The sequence below is a fragment of the Cydia strobilella genome, chromosome 6, assembly GCF_947568885.1.
Source record: "Cydia strobilella chromosome 6, ilCydStro3.1, whole genome shotgun sequence".
NCBI classification, from domain to species: domain Eukaryota; kingdom Metazoa; phylum Arthropoda; class Insecta; order Lepidoptera; family Tortricidae; genus Cydia; species Cydia strobilella.
In genome coordinates, this window is record NC_086046.1 from 10,345,566 (window position 1) to 10,368,106 (window position 22,541).

Below are 22,541 nucleotides of genomic sequence, written 5' to 3' on the forward strand. Positions count from 1 at the left end.
TCATTTATCCATATTTAAATACCGTATACCGTAATATCGTATTTTTATATATCTTCATTTTTAGTTTTAAAGTGTGTCGACAGATGGCAGTGAATTTACTGGTGTTACAAAATTTACTATGACAGTACCGCTCTAGTCTAAGTTATTCTATGAATAAACTTAAAAATAAAAACAATAAAACACAAATTACTCATACTCTAAACTATACTACAGCAACCATAGAAACTAATAATAATAATAAGTCACATGTCACATTTCAGCCGTACGAATCGTGTGTGTGTGTGTGTGTGTGTGTGTGTGTGTGTGTGTGTGTGTGTGTGTGTGTGTGTGTGTGTGTGTGTGTGTGTGTGTGTGTGTGTCCGATGCAAAGGTGCCCATCCCGCTCGCCGCGTTGAACCGCGATGGATAACCTTTGCATCAGGAAGGACCCAGAGCGAGGATCCAAACCTATCTCCCGCATGCGTCTACCCGCTTCCCCGAAAAAGGTCTTTGCCTCAGCACACCAGCACCCCGTAGTTTCACCCCCGCACCCCGTCGTAGAACTTAAATTCATATTTTTCTGTTGTTTTATTATATCTTACATATTTTACATTTTATCTCATTATAACCTTTTACAGTTTATATATTTCGTTAACTTTATATTTTGCTAGATTTTATTTATAGCTTAATAAAGTTTATATTTACAATACCTATCCAATATAAAATAAATTAAAAACTACATATCTTAAATATAATAAAACTAAATACTTATTTGTGAGAGGGCTTAAGTGGCAATGGGCAGGCCACATATGTAGGATGGACGATAAATAGGTATCCCAAACGGCTGACAGAATGAATTCCGTATGACGGAAATAGAAATTGTGGACATCCGAGGAAAAGATGGAGGGATATATTTTAAGAAATAGTTGGCGACAACTTAAAAAAATAAAAATAAAAGACGTTTATTCAAGAAGTTGTAACATAGGTGGGTTGTAGATTGATGCAAAAGGCCCGCGACAGAGAAATGTGGAAACGCATGGGGGAGGCCTACGCCACAGAGGCGACTACTATTACCAATATGTAATTGTTAAAGAAAAATCGTATAATATAAGTAATTAGAATTGTTTAAGTATAAAGAAACTACATAAATAAATTGGAAGTTAAGTTATTGTAAGGTAGTAGAAATAAAGGCTATTTTTTTTGTTTTTTTTTTTAATACTTATCAGTTACAAATAAAATAACTACAACAGATTATACTCATATCGTTAATCAATATTATCGCACGATTTTGACTACATTACAATACAAGGTTTTATTTAAATTAAGCATTTTTAAGATTTTTATTTTTTTATGAATTTGATCAAAATTAAAACTGGTTTATATTGTCGTCCGGATACCTGCCACTGTAGGGGATAATTTCCAAGAAATTAATTTATATTTATGTAACATTTCTGCGTGTACTAATTAGGTCTTACAGAAATATGTGTTTACAACTACTAAAACATTTATAAATATCTTGTTTCCTGGAAACTAAACATACATTATAATTTGTAGGATGTAGGTAGTAGGTACCTAATACCTATGAAAAAATTGTTATGACAATCATAAATAACTAACCAGGAACCAATGCATCTTTATCGTTTGTTTTACAATCCTGTTCAATGTTTGTAGGCATGAAATTAAACTAATAGATTGCATTTGTTTGTTTAATTAACCGCCCGCATTGGTTGTTGTGACTAATAACGGCTACAAATAGAACTGGGTGGTTTTAAGAGTTCAATTTGTCTTGTAGGTATAGTTATCAGACCACTGGTGTTAAATATTATATATATAAGTACATAATAAGGTAGTTGACATTTTTTTAAATGGTATCAGTCGATCGGGTTTGTTTTGAGGATCAAATGTCTGTATGGGATCCATTGTCTTAAAGCAATACAAAAGTCACAAATGAATAATGATGGTCAAAGTCTGGCATCGCCACTTTACTGAGCAAACGCTCTAACACAAATGGCAACACATTGTGACGTCACTGTGTCACTTTGCTTAGAAGCCGCTTTGCTTGGAAGCCGTTTCGATGTATGGAAAACAAGGAAATCGCGATTTTGGCGGTGAAATGTTGCGTTTATGTATAATAAACGGTTAACAAAAAAAATTACAAACTTTTTTACAAACAAGTTCAGTCAAATATGCACGTGCTCGTAGACCTATAATTTGGGAACTCGAATTTGCTGACGTCGTTTAAGAAGATAGTGAAGAGCCGCCTCTCCATACAAACGCTACGCTCGTAGTTCAATTTCGGAATATGTCGCTTGCTCGGGTATGATTGGTATAAATATTAGCGTGAGGGAATAAACAACATATATTTGCCCCCTTTTAAAACAAATACTTAACGATTATAGCATAGATACCCTGTATCTGCAATAACGGAAAGGTGTGTGTCATTCGGGTCAAGAGCACGCACTTTATTTTCTGTCGGTCTGACCCAAAAATGTACTAAACTTCAGATTTTCATACTGATGCGTGATGAAACCTAAAACTCACTGAGTATTTAATATATTTTAATTAGTTTAGCAGTTTTACGTTCAATATTGTCGTTAGCATTAACTAAGCTAGGTTATATAGGTAGACAATATGAAATGAGAACATTACGCAGCGACTGACACAAAAATATCGCTTCTGTCCAACAAATTACAAAAGTAACCAACTCAGAAAATGTTCTTTGCCAAGTTATTTAGAAACCTAGGTACCTTTTAAAATGTCATCTGATAACGGCAGCATTTATTAAGAGAGAAGAGGCATCTCTCTCTAACTATAACTAACATCTAATATAAAAACTCGGCGATCAAGTTATCAGCTATCCGTTTAAAGGCGTCGGGCTCAATTCAGGTATGCTATCTAATATTTCATCATTTGCATTGTTACTTTGTCAAAAAGATGATATTTAAAGCCTATGCAATTATGCATTTACATACACAAAGCGATAACATTTTAAGGAAACAACAATAAAACATAGATGTTGAATATAGATTTGCATTGAGCCTATGATACCTATTTTTATTTTTGTTGACTTTAAAAACATTTTAACGAACACTTAAGAAAAATGTTTAATCAGGATCGTGTAAATTATTCATGAAATGTCTAGAAATCATGGTACAATACCAATTTTCTCCCTCCACGCCCTTCCTCTCCCCACTACTCCGCCCGCCATTAATGGAATGTCCATTGTCCCCCGATATGATGTTATGGCAAGCCACTTATGTCAATACTTTTGTCTATACAGAGTGGCTAAAAAATAAGTGCATTCCCGTTGCCAGGGAGGTTTTGGGATTATACTGAGCAACTTTTACTATAGGGCTAACCCCGAAATCGCGAAAACAAATTTGGCTGTTTCATACATTTTGGCTGGTCCATTTTCTATGGGAGGGATTTTTTTTTTCGCGATTTCGTGGTTGGTCCCATACTAAAAGTTGCTTAATATAATCCCAAAACCTCCCTGGCAACGGGAATGCACTTATGTTTTAGCCACCCTGTATATATAATCTCTAAAACATAAACGCTTGTACACGGCGTTAGTGTTTAAGAATGGTTGAACTAATTTTACTTTCATACTTTACAGACTTTACATCTTATTTATTACACGACAATTTGCAGCACTTTTTCTGTTATTCTGTCTGAAAAGCATTTCAGACAGAATAACAAATGGGAAACGCACATAAGAGACCCACGGTACTTTCGACAAATAAAGTTAAAAGTCGTCCTTTTTCCACGACTAATGAATGTCTACAAATCACAGTTTGACGACATAGTAATATAATATAACGCGTTCCTTTACGAGCGTGCGGCCATGGTAATGTAATGTAACGCATAGTTGCAGCGAGAGCTTTTTATTATAATGTTGTGAGGTGAGGCTAGTGGTGGTTGAGTCAGAGTGGAGGCTCCGGTGGACGAGTGCGCAGCTGTCAAGGCCAACTGAGGTCACTCCTCCGACGCTCTCCGAGCCACGGAGACCGGTTCTACAATTTTTAGTCTCTTTTTATTATTTTCATTTTTGTATAAGTACATGACGCTCAGACTAAACTAAACATTGTTTGTACGATTAGCTTTTGTTGCATAGTTACCTACAAAGCTGTAGCTAGTTATAAATACGAGTAGACAGAACATAGATAATGGAGTACCTAGCACTCTGTAAAACTGGCCATACACCCTGGGTGGGTGTGGGTACGCCTGCGCAGTTTTGCCTGTACAGTTCAACATGCACAGTCGAAGCTGGTTAGACAACTGCACAGTCGAATGCCACATACGCTACGTTTTATTTACCTGTGCAGTTGACAAAACTGTGTGCAGTTGGCAAAAATAACCTAGTGTGTATGGCCAGATAACTTTAGTTTGGCGCATACCTACTTAGGTTTTCCACACAAAAGTATATCATTTTTGTAATAATCTAGAGCAATAACCTTTCGGACGTGATGAGCCCGTTATAGAATAAATTACGTTGTGTTTAGGTCAGGTAATAATATTAGAAATAATATTTGTTCATATTTTTCCTTGGATAAAACTAGTGCCTGACAAAATATAGATAACATCTAATAAGTAAACAATTTTTTATCAATCAAGATACGTCTGCGAGCATTACTACAATTTTTTAGCATCCGACAGACTGACATTTTTCCCATATTCCAATATATTTTTTTTTTTTTTTTTTTTTTTTAATCTGGTTTTTATGGAGGCTTTGGACACTCTAGGTGAACATGTCAGCCTCATGGGTGCTATCATAGTTCCCTACTCAAGGGACAATATTTTTTTTTATATGACAGTATTATGCAGTGTTAAAACATGTAATAGAGGTTACTAACTATTTCTTACGTGGCAGTATGATTTACATAAAAAAGTGTTGTATTTAGGTATGGGCAAAACACGCTCAAAAAGTGTAATGACCAGTATTTTGCCCGTTGTCGATTACACGGCGACGAGTAAAATTATAAAAAAAATTGGCAGTTTTTATGGTAAATAAATTAAACAGAGGGATGTTAGGTATATCAAAACGTTATAAAAAGTCATTACTTGCCGTATTACAAATTATAGAACCAAATCGATAAAAAAAGATTACGGTTTTTTTTTGTTCGTTCATCAAGAGTAAAACCCGATTTCAATTGAGCAATTTCTTACGAAAATTTTGATAAAAGCGCATGTATTATTGTAAAAACCATTGCTCAGATGTTACTGCATCCTACGATACCCCACTAAGTTTGATTTTATGGTAAATTATGACGTCAATGACTGGTAAAATTTCACCACCTGCGAGCTATGAAGTTATTGTAGAAACAACAAAAATAATAGGTTTTACTTAAATTCATTACATTAGTTGACATTATTAGTAAGTGTACTTCTAATAAAAAAATGCAATAATTCTATATTTATTAAAAACTACATGAATTTGAGTAATAAAACCTTATGCGCACTAGGCAACGTCCAAAATACTGGACGTCTTTTCATTACGCGGCTGTTCCATTAATTTACGCCGAACCTGGCAACGTCCAACATACTTGACATATGTTTTTTTCGAAACAATAGATAAATCGATTCGAATAAATAGATTTTTTGCATGATTTTTAGGGTTCCGTACCTTAAAAGTAAAAACAGAACCCTTATAGGATTACTCGTGCGTCTGTGTGTCTGTCTGTCTGTCCGTCTGTCACAGCCTATTTTCTCCGAAACTACGGGACCAATTAAGTTGAAATTTGTATACATATGTAAGTTTGTGACCCAAAGACGGACATGTAACGTAAACAAACGAATTTTAAACATGGGGGCCACTTTTGGGGGGTACCTAAATGAGAAAATTAAAAAATAAAGTTGTTCAAACTATATCGTGTTATATATAATGTTGTGGATTTAAGCTTTGAGGCGTAAACTACAAGACTTGAGTCGCGACTGCTGAGCCTTAAAGCCTCGAACCTTAAAGCCTCGGAACCTTAACGACTCGAACTAAGAGTTCGTGTTGCTGCTTACGAGCAAAGAAACCTCGAGTCTTTTGGCCTCAAGCTTTAAAGCCTCCTAAGCTTTGAAGGTTTAAGTCTGTAAGGTTTTTAGCAGTAAAGGTTTGGAGCAAAAAGTAAAAGCTTTTAACAAATAAGATCAACCTATGCTATAGGGTAGGGTGAAATTTAATACGTTTTTGTGAAATAGGGAAAAACAGAAAAAGATAATTATGACTTATCGCGTTTTTAGAATTCCGTATAGTCAACTGTCCGTTCGTCTCTCTGTCAGTCCGCGGGTTGGATCAGTGACTAGTACTAGAATTTTACCTTCTTATTCCTCTGTCCGCAATATTGACGAAGTCCACAAAGAGTGTGGTGGTATTTTTGGTTATAAATGTATGCCGCGGCATTTTTACAGTTCTGCAGAAACCGTTTTGTTTTTTTGTCTCTTAGTTGTTTAGTTTGCGTTCATGAATTAGTCAATAGCGGAGGCGGTTAAAAGTTAAAACGTTCAAGCGGTTCAAGTAATCACCCAGTCTTAATTAAGTAATAAATATTTTATTGTCTTCGGTTACCGCGATAGTTACTCATGAAATAAAACTATGAAAACGGATTATATCGCGTATATTGAATTTATAATACATCCCGACGTTCCTGAGGCCTGTAAAATGCAATACCCCTCTACAGACTGCAGGAGTGTACAGGCTGGACTGTGAGTGTGGCCTATCATATGTCGGGCAGACGAAACGGAGCATTTCCACTCGGGTGAAGGAACACATAGCTGATGTCAAGCACCGTCGACCTAGGTCTGCTGTCTGTGAGCATGTCATGGATAAAGCCAATCACTCAATCAAGTTTGATAAGCCTCTGGTTCTTGCCAAGGAGAAGCGTTACATACCCAGAATGCTGCGCGAGGCCATTGAGATTAAGAAATATCCAAACTTTAATAGGGAAGATGGCTTTTCTCTACCACCAGCTTGGGATCCTGTAGTCCACCTGATAAAGGAGCAAGCGAGACATAGACTGTGAGACCGTAGTGTTGGATGATGCTGGACATTCTGATGTTTTGAAAAGATGTGTCCCGCCGAGTTTGTTGCCGGTCCCATATTGGGATACCCTCCTACAATTTAGGAGGGAATTAAATCTTCTCGGGTCCGTGGTGTAGGGTTGGAGCCGGCATAGTTTTTATCGCGTATATATATATATCTTTACTTGAAAAATAATTATAGTGTATAACTAGCCTTATGAACCGATTTTGCATGTACAACCAGCCTTAAAGTTTGTAGTCTATGATTGTTCATTATTTTAGTATGTGGGTATTTTTGCATTTTGTAATTTTTGCTCAGTCACCCGTTGACCACGAACGCTGTAAAGAGTTCGAAACGTCGGGATGTATTATAAATTCAATATACGCGATATAATCCGTTTTCATAGTTTTATTTCATAATAAATATTTTTTTAAATACTTTTATTTTTATTTCTTATGACTCACTCATATAGGACGGAACAAAACGGGAAAATTTTAAAATATAGTTTCATAGAAAATGTATATGTATACGCAACAGAATCACGGTTCTAAATGGTCCACCCTCTGTATACGTTGCAGGCAGTAAATGCGTTAACTGATGTTAAGTTACTCTTCCGATATAAATAGGTATATCGTAAATTCTCTACACAAAAATATTTTTTGCAAAGAGAGCTCAACGTATGAGCTCTAAGCTTGACACAAGGTTTTAAGGTTCGGGGGCTTGAGCTTAAGATAAAAAGTCTAGCTTTTCCCTATGAGGCCCGAGTCTTAAAGACTTCATTTTTACAAGTCATAAAAAGTTTGAGTCGATAAGGTTCTAAACCGCTTTGTGAGCAAACCTTTAACGCTCTAGCTTTCAAAGCTTGAGCCTTAAAGGTTCGCGAGTCGTTAAAGTTCAAAAGTCTTAAAGACTAGTCTTTTAACAACACTAGTTATATATCAAATGAAAGAGCTCATTGTGAGAATAACAATTTTTTTTATAATTTTAGGATAAACAGTTCAGAAGTCATTCAAGAAAATAGGCAAAAAATAACCACTGGGTCTAAAATTTTGAAAAAATACACAAAATAGTCCTTCACCTATAGATCACAGGAAAACCTATTGGAAATGTGCAGTCAAGCGTGGGTCGGACCTAATTACTTAGTTTTTGATCCGACCCCTACGGGTTTTTTTAAGATATTTCAGTCACGATTCACATAAAAAATACATGGTTTAAATTGTGTAATGACCGGAACCCTTGGAACGCGAGTCCGACTCGCACTTGTTTTTTTCTACAATAAATAATCACATAATAACACCAAAAAAACGATACAACACAGTTTTTTAGGGTTCCGTACCCAAAGGGTAAAAATGGGACCATATTACTAATAAGACTCCGCTGTCTGTCTGTCTGTCTCTCCGTCTGTCACCAGGCTGTATCTCATGGACCGTGATAGCTAGATAGTCGAAGTTTTCACAGATGATGTATTTCTGTTGCCGCTATAACAACAAATACTAAAAACAGAATAAAATAAATATTTAAGTGGGGCTCCCATACAACAACGTGATTTTTTTGCCGTTTTTTTGGGTAATGGTACGGAACCCTTCGTGAGCGAGTCCGACTCGCACTTGGCCGGTTTTTTGAGTTTTTTTCCCTTTTCAATTTAAGGGTTAAAATGAACCAGTCAAAATTGTAACCACAACACATTTGAAAGGATCGTGAGACCGGTTTGTATTACCAGCTTATAATATTAATAAAACCATTATTAAATGTCGGCGCATACCTACAGCTCAGGAAGTAAACTTTAACGTTGGTACCTAGGAGTAAAAAATGAAATGTCAGTTTATGTAAACGAACCGAGAATGTCTATTAATAAGTTGTGTTTATTTATTATTACAGTGAGTTTATTTTTTCGGATTGGATGATGGCCACCAGATGGCGTTCACACTGTAGCGTGTTGTGTATGGTTTCGTTACTTTCGTTATTTAAAGATTGATTTACATGAAAACAAACACAGATATACTCTCCATGATGCGAACAAAAACCACAAATGATGACCAGCATATAGATAATTTTATAATTACATTAAAATTTCTAACAACTCTTAAAAACAAAGCAATTTCATTTGACTATTCTAATATCAGTCGAGATGACGTTTTAGTCGAATGAAATTAATTACAAACAATTTTGACAAATCTCGTATTATTCTAGTATGTTACTTGATATCGAACGATATGGCAGTTGAGGCCGATTCTAGTTAGTTTCTAAATCAAAAAAGTACACTTGCGTAACATGCACGAAAAAAGTTTCCTTTACAGCCATTTGAAGTTCAGTTACATAATGTCGCAAAAAATAGTTTGTTTTGATGTTTATAAACTAACTAACGCACCACGTTCGTATAAAATGAGGGATCAAGATATTTCGAAGACGCCACCTGATATTCGTGACAGAGCAACGATGCCGCAATGCCGGTCGTAACATTTTTACATAGATAGATAGATAGAATACTCTTTATTGGCACACCTCAGTAAAAGATACAGCTTACAGAAAACAATTGATTAAAGATAGAGGTAGACAACAGGCGGTCTATTCGCTGAAGAGCGATCTCTTCCAGACAACATTTGGGTAGGTAATATAGTACATATAACAGCAACATGTCAACTAGGTATATACACAAAGGAAGAGATAGATAATGTTCTTTAAGTATTTTTTAATACAGCAATAGATTGAGCGCGTCTAATGTCCAGAGGTAAAGAGTTCCAGAGTCGAACAGCTTGGAAGTGAAAGAAGTGTCTTCTCTTCAAGATGGGAGTTGCGGGGAAAAATAGAATAGAATATAAATGGGACAAAATATGAAGGTTACGACGATAACGAATAGGGAGCCACTTGAGTTGTGAACGAAAAAGAGAAACATGATCATACTTGCGTAGCCCAAAATATGAACCGAATGCATATATTTTGGATGCGCTCGAGTTTATTCAGTTGCTCCTCCGTTATATCAAGATATGAAACGTCAGCATAATCTAAAATAGGGAGAAGGAGAGTTTGGGCAAGCGCAATTTTGTTCGGAATAGGTAGAACATTTCGTAGCCTTCTAAGGGAGCTCACTGCTGCAAACATCCTCCTGCTCACTTCGCCAACTTGAGGTACCCAAGATACCCATGAAAATTCCTAGATTTTTGACTCGCTGTGAGAAAGGGACCAGAACGCCATCAAAGCAAATTTGTGATATGGTGATAGAGTATTAAGGTCGATCTTTAACAGCTTAGGACTACGAAAAATAATACACTGCGAGTTAGATGGATATACTTTGAGGACAAAACTAAGGATCCAGTTTAAATTTCGCACTAAGTCGCTATTTAAATTGCAAATGACTCATGGAAGATCCTCAATTTTACCCTGCGGGTAGATTTGAAGGTCGTCGGCATACAGATGGTAGTGCGAAGAAAGATTTGTGGTAATGGAGTTTATAAATATAGAAAACAATAAAGGAGACAACACGCCGCCTTGCGGTACGCCGGCCAGCGTGTTGCACTAAGACGAGCTAAAATCATTACTTACCTTAATGCATTGCCGACGACCAATTAAGTAACTGTGAAACCAGCTAAAGCAAAGCAAAGGTTGTCTGGAAGAGATCGCTTTTTAGCGATAAGACCGCCTGTTGTTACCTGGTTCTATTTTTTCTTTAAATATTTCTTTGTAGTTTTTCATGTATGTAAAATGTATAATTTTGGTGCAATAAAGAATATTTACTTACTTACTTACTTAACGTCGGAGATATATATTATCAAAAGACCGCAGTATAATTAGTAGAATGTCGAAGTTAAACGCATTACCAAAATCTAGTAGCGTCAATACTGTCAACTTCTGATTATTCATCCCCGCTCCCCGCCCGAATGTCGACAGTGAACTTAACGAGAGCAGTGGCCGTACTGTAACCGGGACGAAAACCAGACTGGAAAGAGTTTAGGAGGTCTTGTTTGTTCAGGTACGATGCAAGCTGCTAGTGGAGTAGTGGACAAGACGCTCAAGTACTTTGGAAAGGAAAGGGAGGGTAGAGATGGGACGAAAATCTGGAAAAAAAAGAAGGATTTGGCTTTTTTGGAATTGGAATAATACAAGCATCTTTGCAGCAAGCAGAGTGATACAAAAGAACAAGAGAAAATGGAATTATTAAGCATAATGGAAATAATGGGAACAAGTAGGTCAAGGAGAGGAGGATCATGGTACGGCCAATAAAATCGACACCGACGGCATTTTAGTTCCTGGAAACACCTCATCATCACTGTATATAATAGAAATACTCTTTATTGCACACCTCAATAAAAGAAAAAAATATAGAAAGAAAACGGCAACACGAGTAGAGGTAAACAATAGGCGGTCTTATCGCTGAGAGCTATCGAAAAGTGTATTTTAGTGTATGTAACTACATATAGGTACATAATTAAGCAGTATGTATGCAGCAGTCAGATAAACTACTATTAGTTACGCTGATTAGGTTTGACGTATGTTTATATTTAAAACTGTTTATTGCTTAACAGTCCGCAGCAAGCTTGGTTCTCTGTACAAACGTAGTTACGTTCTCATTTTTTATTTAATTTTTTTTATTGGTTTACCAGTAACTGCTACACTGACGCGTACATAAAATTATAAATCCTTAATAACTAAAAATAACACATGCAAAATTTATTACCAAACGAAATTATATTAACAACTTAACTACTATTTTGTGAAGCAGACGTTTAATTTTAAAAAGACTAGCTAGATTGCTCTGAAACTTCGTACTTACAATATGATATGGTATATCTATGACTGTAATTAGTTTATGTAGCTTCAGATACCAGAGTTTTAAAAAAATACAGCGAATTTAAGTTTTAAGTCAATTAGGCAAAAAGTTGGTGAAAGTTTTTTCCCCTTTTTATCTAACTCATCATCATCTTCGTCGCGTTGTTCCAGCTTTTTTCCACGACTCATGGGAGCCTGGAGTCCGCTTGGCAACTAATCCCAAGAATTGGCTATCTATCGCCGGTCAATATTACTTTATTTTACACGTAAGCTGCTGCATCCACAGATATTTATCGATCTCTGCTGAGAATAATTAAAAACTGAAGGGGAAACATGTTAGGGCACTTGATACGGCACGATACTTACATAAAGTCTATAATAGAAGGAAGAATAGAAGAAAGGAGAGGCAGAGGAAAACCGAGACGTGCAGTTTTGGACCAAGCCAAAGAGAAAATTAACGTAGTGACGTATCAGGAGCTCAAAACAGTGGCAGAAAGAGTGTCGGTTACTCCACCGACAAGAGCCAGGCTCTAAAGAGTTATGATGATGAGTATATTTTATACACAAGGTCAATGCGGCCAAAAGCATCTGCAAGAAATTCCGTACACACGAATTTTAATAATTCAGTTACTATAAGATCCATGTAGGCCGCGCTTTAAGCACACCGTGTAAACAGCGATGAGCAGCACCCTCAGGCTTTAAAGAAATAACAAAAAAACTATTTGGATATTAACAAAAAAATATTCATAATTTGCAGTATTCAATATTACTAAGTATCAATATTTCCAATACCGAATTATCCTTAGATACCTACTCAGATTTAGATTTAGATGAAGAAATCCGCCTTAAAACATTTTAAGTTATTTATTCGTATTAAGATGAATCGCCAGTTTATTCTCAGATACAAACATTCAATAGGGCTGCAGCCTGCATGAGAGTAAAACAAACAGAACAGCCTTTGTCCTCTCCTCTCTCATTACTGAACCATATAAAAAGAAAAATTAACCAAATCGATGCAAAGGGTTTCTCAAATAAATCAGCGGCAGACAATGGTAGTGCGGTGCAGTCAGGTAGTATACAAATAATACATTTATGTTGGTATAATAACCACGTTTTTTTAACAATTGTTTCCAACATTTCTTTCTTAATTTATTTAAAGCTTCTATCATTTTGTGAATACAATAACTCCATATCCCCTTTATTATTCATGAATGTGCTTAAAAACAAAACAGTTAAACAAACATTTTGAAAGGGTACCGTGTTATAAACTGATTGTACAATTATGATCATGTCAAGATTGTCAAGGCCAAAAATGTCTCACAAAAATAGTACCTACATCTTATTACAAGTGTGCAAAGTGTGTCATTATATGCGAGTCGCGAGATGAACCGTAGGCGAACGTGGGAATGATAATTTGAATCATTTTATTTAGTTGAGTATAATGCATTTCGCTCGTACTTGTTCGTACATGTATTGGCGCGGGCGAGACGCACGATAACTAAATAACGAGATTCAAATATCATTGTGATGGCAATGTACGTTCGAATTGGCCTGATAAACACGGAGAAAGTGTGACATACGGACGGACGGACAGACAGACAGACAGACAGACAGACATGACGAATCTATAAGGGTTCCGTTTTTTGCCATTTGGCTACGGAACCCTAAAAACATGGCCGTAGGTCTATTACTTATTTACTTTAATTACTGATTTTGCAAAATTGCCTTCTTGTTTTGTTTTCTCGCATTCGATATGAAAAGTAGAGTGTTTAACTCTACTCACTGCGTTCGAGCGCCAAACTACCTCAACAGAAATGGGTGCCATTCAACCCATGGTTAACAATCTACTATTATTAATTAGTCTAGTGACAACACAACAAAGGGAAGCGTACTACTAATACCAAGTCTACCAACTATGTTACTCGTTACTCCATATAGAAATGAACTGTCAAAGGGACCACAACTCGAGGCGAGAGGTACAGGTACTCAATATATTTTGTTAATTAGTCGTAAGTCACAACAAAGGTAAGTATTTTTAAATATAATTAAATCATTAAATAGTACAATACTATTAGCGCCGCTATGATACCGGCACGAACTGTAACAAACAATATTATGGTATTCATGGATCGCTAGGCACGTGTATCACAAAGTAGCGTCCAACCGTTGAAAATGTTGGAGAAATATCAACGAACTGAAGAACAATGGAGTATTATGTGGTAATAGTGGAAATATATTCGTTTGCGTACGGTGGAAAAAGTGGCCAAATAAATAACGGGGCACTGTAATCCAATTGAAGTTTGTAAATTCATGGAATCGATGACAGGGTCCGCCTAAACTAAGAAAAAGAGGCCCGTCCAAAAACTCTGTTTACTCGGATTTTCAACGTATGTACTTAAATGATGAAAGTAAGTATGTACCTATGCTACGAATGTTAAAAAGCTACATGTTATTAAGCTATTTTAATAAAAAACTAAAACGTCAAAAAACCTGTATTAAAAATTGGTTCGACGTCTAAAACGATTTGCTCTATCGAAACACGTGAAACGACGTCAAAACATTATTTTATGTTATCCTGGTTCGGGACAGGACAGAGTGCGCGCTGCGGCGGAGCCTCCCTGCCCCGCGGGGCCCGCGCTACAAGTGTTCCCGTCCCGGGGAGCTCCCGGCCTCCAGGGGCCATTCTCAGTGGTCACGTTCGGTGTCTCGGACAAGTAACTTGTCGGGGTCATAACCTGTTTGTGACCCCTCCCCCGAGACCGTGGCTGTGGCTGTCTTGCGGAGACCCGAGCCCTTGACTCCCTTGACTGATGAACATTCGAAACATATTTTCCCCATAAATAAAATTGTTTACAAACTTTTCTTAAGGAAAAACAACTATGTACTTGGACCGCTAGTTCGACTAGTGGAGACGCAAGACTGAAGGACCAGCGGTGCCCGCAGCCCGGAAGATAAAAGGAATATGGCTATGTATGAATCATAGATATCTATAGATCCGCTGTCATCGTCAGTTAGTATCGGGACCGATGTTGCCGCAGTTAAAAATGTGTCCATTTCAACTACATTTACAATATTGTACGCATAAGGCCTACTCACACATACTCGTAGATAGTGTACTTAAGGGGCCCACTGACTATCAGTCCGCCGGACGATATCGGCCTGTCAGTTAGAACAAAAATTTGACAGCTCCGAACAACTGGCCCCTTTACTTACACGTGCGATCTTGCGCTCTGGTTGGTACACACACGCGCTAGATTGATTGTAATTACACAGTAAAAATGTCAACCAAATCTTCTGAGAGTGTGTTTGTACCTTCTTAAGGCGCTAGGCGCTATTTTTGGCCGTAAACTCTTACTTTCTAGAGTATATATAATCTTAACGGTTCAACAAAAAATTATAAAAAAAAATATATGAATCTACATTTCATGTACAACATTCCTAATGTTTGATTTTTTCTCTGTGACTTATAGATTCCCCATAAAAGGAACATTACGACAGGCCGTTTTGCGACTAACTTTGCTTATATCTCCTAAACGGTTTATTCGATTCAAGTTATTTTTAAACTATAATAAATGTTTTAACAGGCACTACAAATGCAACGTTTCATAATGTTAAAAAATCTTTTCTTTTTTAAGAAATCGAATATTATTCAATATTCGTGCGTATGTAGCTCGAAAACGGCGTGGCCGGCAGTCGTGTGCTAGCTTTGGGACGAGGAGGCTGTGTCGCTCGTCGCTCCGTGCCTTCCTTGTAATCTGTATGTTTGTGCTGAGCCCAAGTGTAATAAAATTGGAGTTATTGTGGCCAAAGACTAAATAACTGCAGAAAGTTTATTTTGTTCTGACGCGCTTAACACAGTGTTTCGCAGCCTATTATTACGAAAATAATGACAATATTTCCACTTGTGCTTCAGAAAGCTTCATTTAAAATATAAAAATTAAAGTTTTCTAAGATGCGCGGACATATTGCCATTTTTCGTTTTATATAAAGTTGGATTCCTAACAAAACAAATAATTAATTGATTAATATAGGCTATCAATTTACGTTGTGTGTAGATATTTATTTTTAAGTTTAAATTTTTTTGATTGTGTCGGGAGATTGGGTAATCTCCCATTGATTGGTGGTGGTTGACAAAACGAACAGTGACAAGTAAGAGTCAATTGATATTCTTCTATAAGCTAATCATAAATGAAAGTAGGCATAATTCAAATATAAACTATTTATAAATAATGACCCTTACAATTAGTTTAGTAAAAAGACCAAAACGGCCTGTCGTATTTTTTTTGGCGAAACTATAAATTAAGGCGAAAGGAAAAACTCAAACGTACTACTTACTACCGCAACGATAATACGAGTATCTATGCTATAATACAATAGTTAGCTCGTATTTTACAATCATTTTCTTGTTCAGATACGAATACACCTTGCATTTCGTGGAGGTGGTAAATTACATATTATCACGGTAAATAATACCTCTTTAAATCAGAAACTATATACTTACTTACTGTTACTGTCAGTGACACAGCCTCCTCGTCTCAAAGCTGGCACACGACTGCCGGGTGCCGGCTACGCCATTTTCAGGCTGCATACGCATGAAATGTGGAAACACGTTCGATTTCTTAAAAAAATGTTTATTGATTTACAAAAGCTATGTTGTATTTGTAGAACCTGTTAAAACATTTTTGTTAGTTTAATAGTTATTTGTGCAACAAGAGAGGAAAGTTGGTTTTTCTTGCGAGTGTTTATTTTGAATCCCGAGAAAGCGAAAGATTCTAAGGTAGAATCTTGAGCGTAGCGAGGGACTCAAAAACACGAGATGTAAAATAACTTTGCTCTCGTGTTGCACACATAATTTTTCACCTCAGTAGTGAGAACATATTAAAGGTTAAAATGTATTTCGAATTACACAGAATAAACAGAAAAAAAAAGTATTATAATATGTACGATACGATACGATACGATACGAGACCGGACCGGACCGTACCGTACCGTACCATACCATACCATAAAAAAAATGTAATAAAAGTATGAACTTCATGGCCTTCACTAAAAAGCTACATTGTTTCACTCCCTGGAGTGAGGAAAGTCGCACTTTCCTCACTCCAGGGAGTGACGAAAGTAGGCTTGTTCGAGCTGCTGAGGTGAAAAAATAATTTTAATCGATTAAGCCGTTTCGTAGTTATAAGCAAAGTTAGCCGCAAAACGGCGTATTATTATTATTTCGACGAAACTATAAATTTCAGGAAAAATGTCAAATGTTACGATTGTTGTGCATAGACTGAAGATGCATATATATTTTTTTCATAATTTTTTGTTGACCCATTTAGAAGATATAAGCTCTAGAAAATAACAGTTTTTGGCCAAAAACTGCGCGAAGCGCCATAATGTTTAATGTAGAGTTTAAAAAAATCTATACTGTGAACCTTACGATATATTCAGAATTCCGTTTAAGGGTTCTGTGCCAACAAGATTCTTTAATTTACTATGCCACCGCACCAACCTTAAAAATACCGTATGTTAAGTAAGCGAAATAGATAGGCAATCGAGTTGGCTGGTCATAGATTTTTACAGAGGGCGCCAGTACTGTCACTAATAACGCCCTAATTGGAGTAAAAGAGAAAAATGTCCGCAATTTGCAAACTTCGTTGTCCGCGGTAGGCCCTCAGGTTTCCCAGTTACTCAGATTTTTATGGTATTTTATGCCACTGGCAAGCTCATGATAAATTTGTATTGAATATCGTATTAAGAACAACGCTTCTATTTAAAATTTCAGTTTCAATCAAACAAATTTTTGCCCAACTCTGGCCCCATCCAACAGAAAGCATGAAACTTTATGCGTGCTTTTACAGATACAACAGATATAGATGTAGAAATAACACGTCAATTGATTTGAGAACAATTACTGATACGGCTTGATTCGTATACCTACTCAATACTCATTACCTACATATACAACTACATTGAAATATCGATAAGATACGATTAAGAGCATCGACTCAGTGGTAGCTTTAGTAGCCCTTTCTTCGCTGCTAATATTTTGACATGTTACTTCAATATTCAGACTAATGTCATATTTCACATGTTCATTGTCCATTGCGCATTAGCTTTGAAAACATCATTGAAGAAAGTACATGGGCATTTCTATTTAAAGTTGTACCAAACATTTTTGTGCTAGAATTGGGAATTTTTATATTATTTCTACTCAGAATCACGAGCCTTTTCCATTTTTACTGCGAAAAAAAGTCCCCAAAATTTTTGGCCGTTTGGTTACGGTTTTCTATACAACCTTCTATGACCGCAAAGAGAATATATGTATAGGATAGAGGGTTAGTGTCATAGTAAATTTTGTAGTCAGAGTAAATTTACTGCCATCTATCGACACAGGATTAAAACTAAAAATAAAAATGTATAAAAACATCAAAAAAATTATATATATATATATATATGGATAAATGATTTTTTTATTTGTATTTATTATTTTTACCTATATGATTTTGACCCATGTTTTTTCACTGATACCTCTCTGTTAAAATTGTTAAATACCGATCGGGGTCGTCAACGCCATCTAGCCGAGAATAAGCCATAGGTGGTAGCGCCATCTATGCACGAATGAAATTTTCTTGATTTCCGAGGCACGTTTTTTCCTTAGACTGTATTCATCTTATACGGAGTTACACAGGTCTTCGTAAATCGTATGACCATAACAAAACGGACAAAAAATTTTTTTATGAAATTATATTATTAAAATGCAAATACATTTTTTTGCCGTTTTTACTACACAAATAGATTGCTATTAGTCTTACCTGTGATACTGATAAGTAACTTCATAATTATTTTTTACAGTGGTACTGCGATTTTTGCACGTAAATCACGTAATTACGGCGCAAACCGGCATTTTGCTTTAGTGTTTATACCGCAACGGCTGTCATCAAATAACAATGCGATCGTGCTTTCTGACCATTTTGATCAGAAAGTAGAGTAGAGAGAGACACGCGACACGCGCCCAGCTGTCAAACCACTTCTCCTTATATTCATATTTCTGTGGTATACCTATATGAATAAATGAACTAATGTGGCAGACCTTACCTGCTGGGTATAATTCCGTTGGGTTGCGGCGGCCGCCGAGTTAGGTATTTTAATTTGGTGGGTTCGTTTTCTTCTGTCCTCTTTCTCCTTCACAATCACTAGCTGCTTTATCACTCTCTTAATTAAATTTAATTAACTTTCACAAAGAAATATTTATTTACTTGATTTACATTATTATACCAATGACAGATATTCAAATTCTGCTATTCATTATTTACGTTACGATTTAAGTAGATCGGCAAAAAGGCGGGTGATATATGAGGTCGCATCTATTTATGAAAGAAAGAGTGTGCGAGATGGATGAATGTTAATGATAATGAATGAAAAGAGGCGCGAACAACTAGAAATATAATGATTTGTTATAACAATTTTTAGGGTTCCGTACCCAAAGGGTAAAAACGGGACCCTATTACTAAGACTCCGCTGTCCGTCTGTCTGTCTGTCACCAGGCTGTATCTCATGAACCGTGATAGCTAGACAGTTGAAATTTTCACAGATGATGTATTTCTGTTGCCGCTATAACAACAAATACTAAAAACAGAATAATATAAATATTTTAATGGGGCTCCCATACAACAAACGTGATTTTTTTGCTGTTTTTTCCCGTAATGGTACGGAACCCTTCGTGCGCGAGTCCGACTCGCACTTTGCCGGTTTTTTTTAATAAATAACAGTCTCCTTTTATCGTTATTATTACATAATATTTGCATTACATTCTCTTTATATGTAATGCAAATATGTTTTCTGAGCATGGCGATTTAACTTTGAAACCCATTTCAAACGATCCTTTCTTAATACGGAATGATAATTTTATTTTAGTACGAAATTAAATGTGAATCTATATTTAAAAAGCTATATACCTACATATATTATAAATACATAAGTATAACATAGTTATTGATACTGCCACTAATATATTCATTTTTACCGGGCTTTTAAAGCATTATGAGCGCGTTTATGCTATGCTGATACTGGAGCACTAGTATCGCTTACAAAAATTGTAGAAAAAGGAATTTTAGTCTAACGCCGTTACAAAAAAAAACACCCGACCAAAAATTGACTTCAAAATATTCTCGGAAGAGTAGTATATCGTAACCTAGGTGATCCTTCTACGTTTGCCTCAAAAACTAGAATTCGTCGACAGGTATATCGTAAGAGGCAAACAAGGAAATAAAATCATTTGCCGGAAAAGGCGACTGGACAAAATGAATAAGGCAGGAGATATTATCAGTGATGATAAAAACCGTTAAAATATGTATATGTGTGTATAAAATACGTTAAAATTGCACACAACCTTTAAATGCCAGGGGACCTGCTACGAACTTAGAACATCGAAACATTCGAAACTCGTGTAAGTACTCTCCAGTTCTGTTTGTTTATAATAATATTCCAAGACAGATAGAGATAAAAATAGACATTTATCAAAATTTGATGTTGGCGGTAGCCTCCCCAGCCCAGAATGAAAATACTACTCCCATCCAGTTGCATATTACATCCAGCGAAGGGCATAAAATTGAAACTGGCTAAAATTGTCGATTTGAGACTGTTTGGCCGGGTATTTGATTTGTTGAAATGACGTTGGTTGGCGTTCTGTTTGTTGTGTTGCGTCGTCTGCGTCTCGTGGTCTTGTGGATATTGTTAAGGCGCACAATGCGACTACGGGCCGTTGAGCCTTGTGAAATGTTGCGCGACTACTTTTTTCGTCTGGATTCTATACTCACAATACTCGTTTTTTAAGAGGCGAGCTCGAGATGTACAGGTTTATCTGTTTAAAATTTATTAACATCGAGAAACAATTTAAAACCTTTAGTTAGCCCATAAGAGCTTTGATGTATGGAAATGTATGCTATTATAGCGTATTGTGTTCAGAGAGTTATAATATTTTGGATTGTCTTTACATTGTAATACATTTTATACAGATACATATTTGTGTAATAAATATTATCATAATGTAAAATGTAAAGTTTGTTTTTCCTTGTGAGGATAATATACCAGATATCTACGTATATAATATATCTAGAGATTAAAGATTACTTCTGTCTGTCTGTCTGTTGCCTCTTCAAACGTAAACCGCTGAACCGATTTGGTATAGAGTATAGAGATAGTTTGGGTCCCGGTCCCTAGGAAATACTCGTATAGGATTGTTTTTAACACGAAAACTTCATTCTACGCATACTAAGCCGCGGGCCAAGGCTTCCAAGAGCCTTGAGTTCTTTTGTGATATTTTAATTTCTATGTCTATGAAAACTGTTTCGATTTCTTTTTTTACTTTGCCCCCCTGAGATACATCGACCAACAGATAGCTATTTTCACTTCTCTTGTTCGTAAAGTTCGTGCGTAGACGACAAAAAGTTGCTTATTATGTTCTAAAGCATAAAGCAAAATCGTCTATTATGACCCTTATTTACTTAGTAATAAAGTCCAAAATCTGCCATACAAACTGCCAGCCCGCTCGGCGCGCTCCCGACCGGCGTGCCCCGCGCCCCCGACCGGCTCGAGTACAATTTTCTTTAGTCTTGAATAAATACGGTAAAATAACCTACAATATTGGATAGTTTTTGACGACCGGTCTGGCCTAGTGGGTAGTGACCCTGCCTGTGAAGCCGATGGTCCTAAGTTCGAATCCCGGTAAGGGCATTTATTCGTGTGATAAGCACAGATATTCATTCCTGAGTCATGGGTGTTTTCTATGTATTTTTTAGGTATTTATATATTATATATATCATTGTCTGAGTACCCATAACACAAGCCGACGAAAATATTAACTGTAAGATATCAAACAAAATCCAACCAAATCAAATCCAAATAAACGCCATTGAATATTTATCATTATCATTCAAAATCTATATATATAAACGTAAAAGTCCTGACTGACTGACTGACTACTTAATTCAACGCCCAGCCCAAACCGTTGGACCTATAGAGAGCTGAATTTTTCACAATAGGTAGCTTTTATGACGTTAGTATCCACTAAGAAGGGGTTTTTCAGTGGTGAAAAAGGTGCTGAAAGTTTGTATGGAGATTATAATTTTTTTTTAAGCGGGACTTGAAACTTCGTATAAAGGCATATTATTAAAATACAAGAAAAGTGATTTCAGCGTTTTTAAAAATTCATCCCCTAAATGGGTTAAAAAACGTTGAAAGTTTGAATCCATTACAAATGCTTTGAAACATCCTAGAAAGGCATAATAGCCGATTACAAAAAAAAGTAATATAAAGACGTTTTTGGAAATTCAACCTCTAAGGGGTTTAAAAAGGGGATGAAAGTTTGTCTTGGGGTTCAAATTTTATAATATAAATGTTTATTAATTATAATAAAAAAACAAGAAAACTCATTTCAGCGTTGTTAAAAATTCGTCCCCCAAGGTGGTGAAAAAGGGGTTGAAAGTTTGTATGGAGATCAAATATTTTTGTGAGTGTGGGACTCGAATCTTTGTATAAAGGCATATTATTAGAATACAAGAAAAGTAATTTCAGCGTTTTTTAAATTTATTCCTTAAAAGGGTTAAAAAGGGGTTGAAAGTTTGTATAGGGTCCAAATTATATTTTAAGCTAAGAGTTGGAAACTTCGTAAAAAGGTATTTCATTAAAAGAGAAGAAAGCTAATTTCAGCGTTTTTGGAAATTCGTCCCTTAAGGTGGAGAAAAAGGGGTAGAAAGTTTGTATGGAGGTCAAACATTTTTTTGAGTGCGGGACTTCAATCTTT

General features: G+C 36.1%; 1 long non-coding RNA gene across 1 annotated transcript in view; it reads right to left on the reverse strand.

The window, feature by feature from the left end:
• The window catches only part of LOC134742427 (uncharacterized), a 273,514-nt gene extending 260,089 nt beyond the window's left edge, over positions 1-13,425 (reverse strand). The window contains exon 1 of the long non-coding RNA XR_010127930.1: positions 13,338-13,425. This is a non-coding gene — a long non-coding RNA (uncharacterized LOC134742427). The remainder of the gene's footprint in view (positions 1-13,337) is intronic.
• Between the last annotated feature and the right edge of the window lie 9,116 nt (positions 13,426-22,541).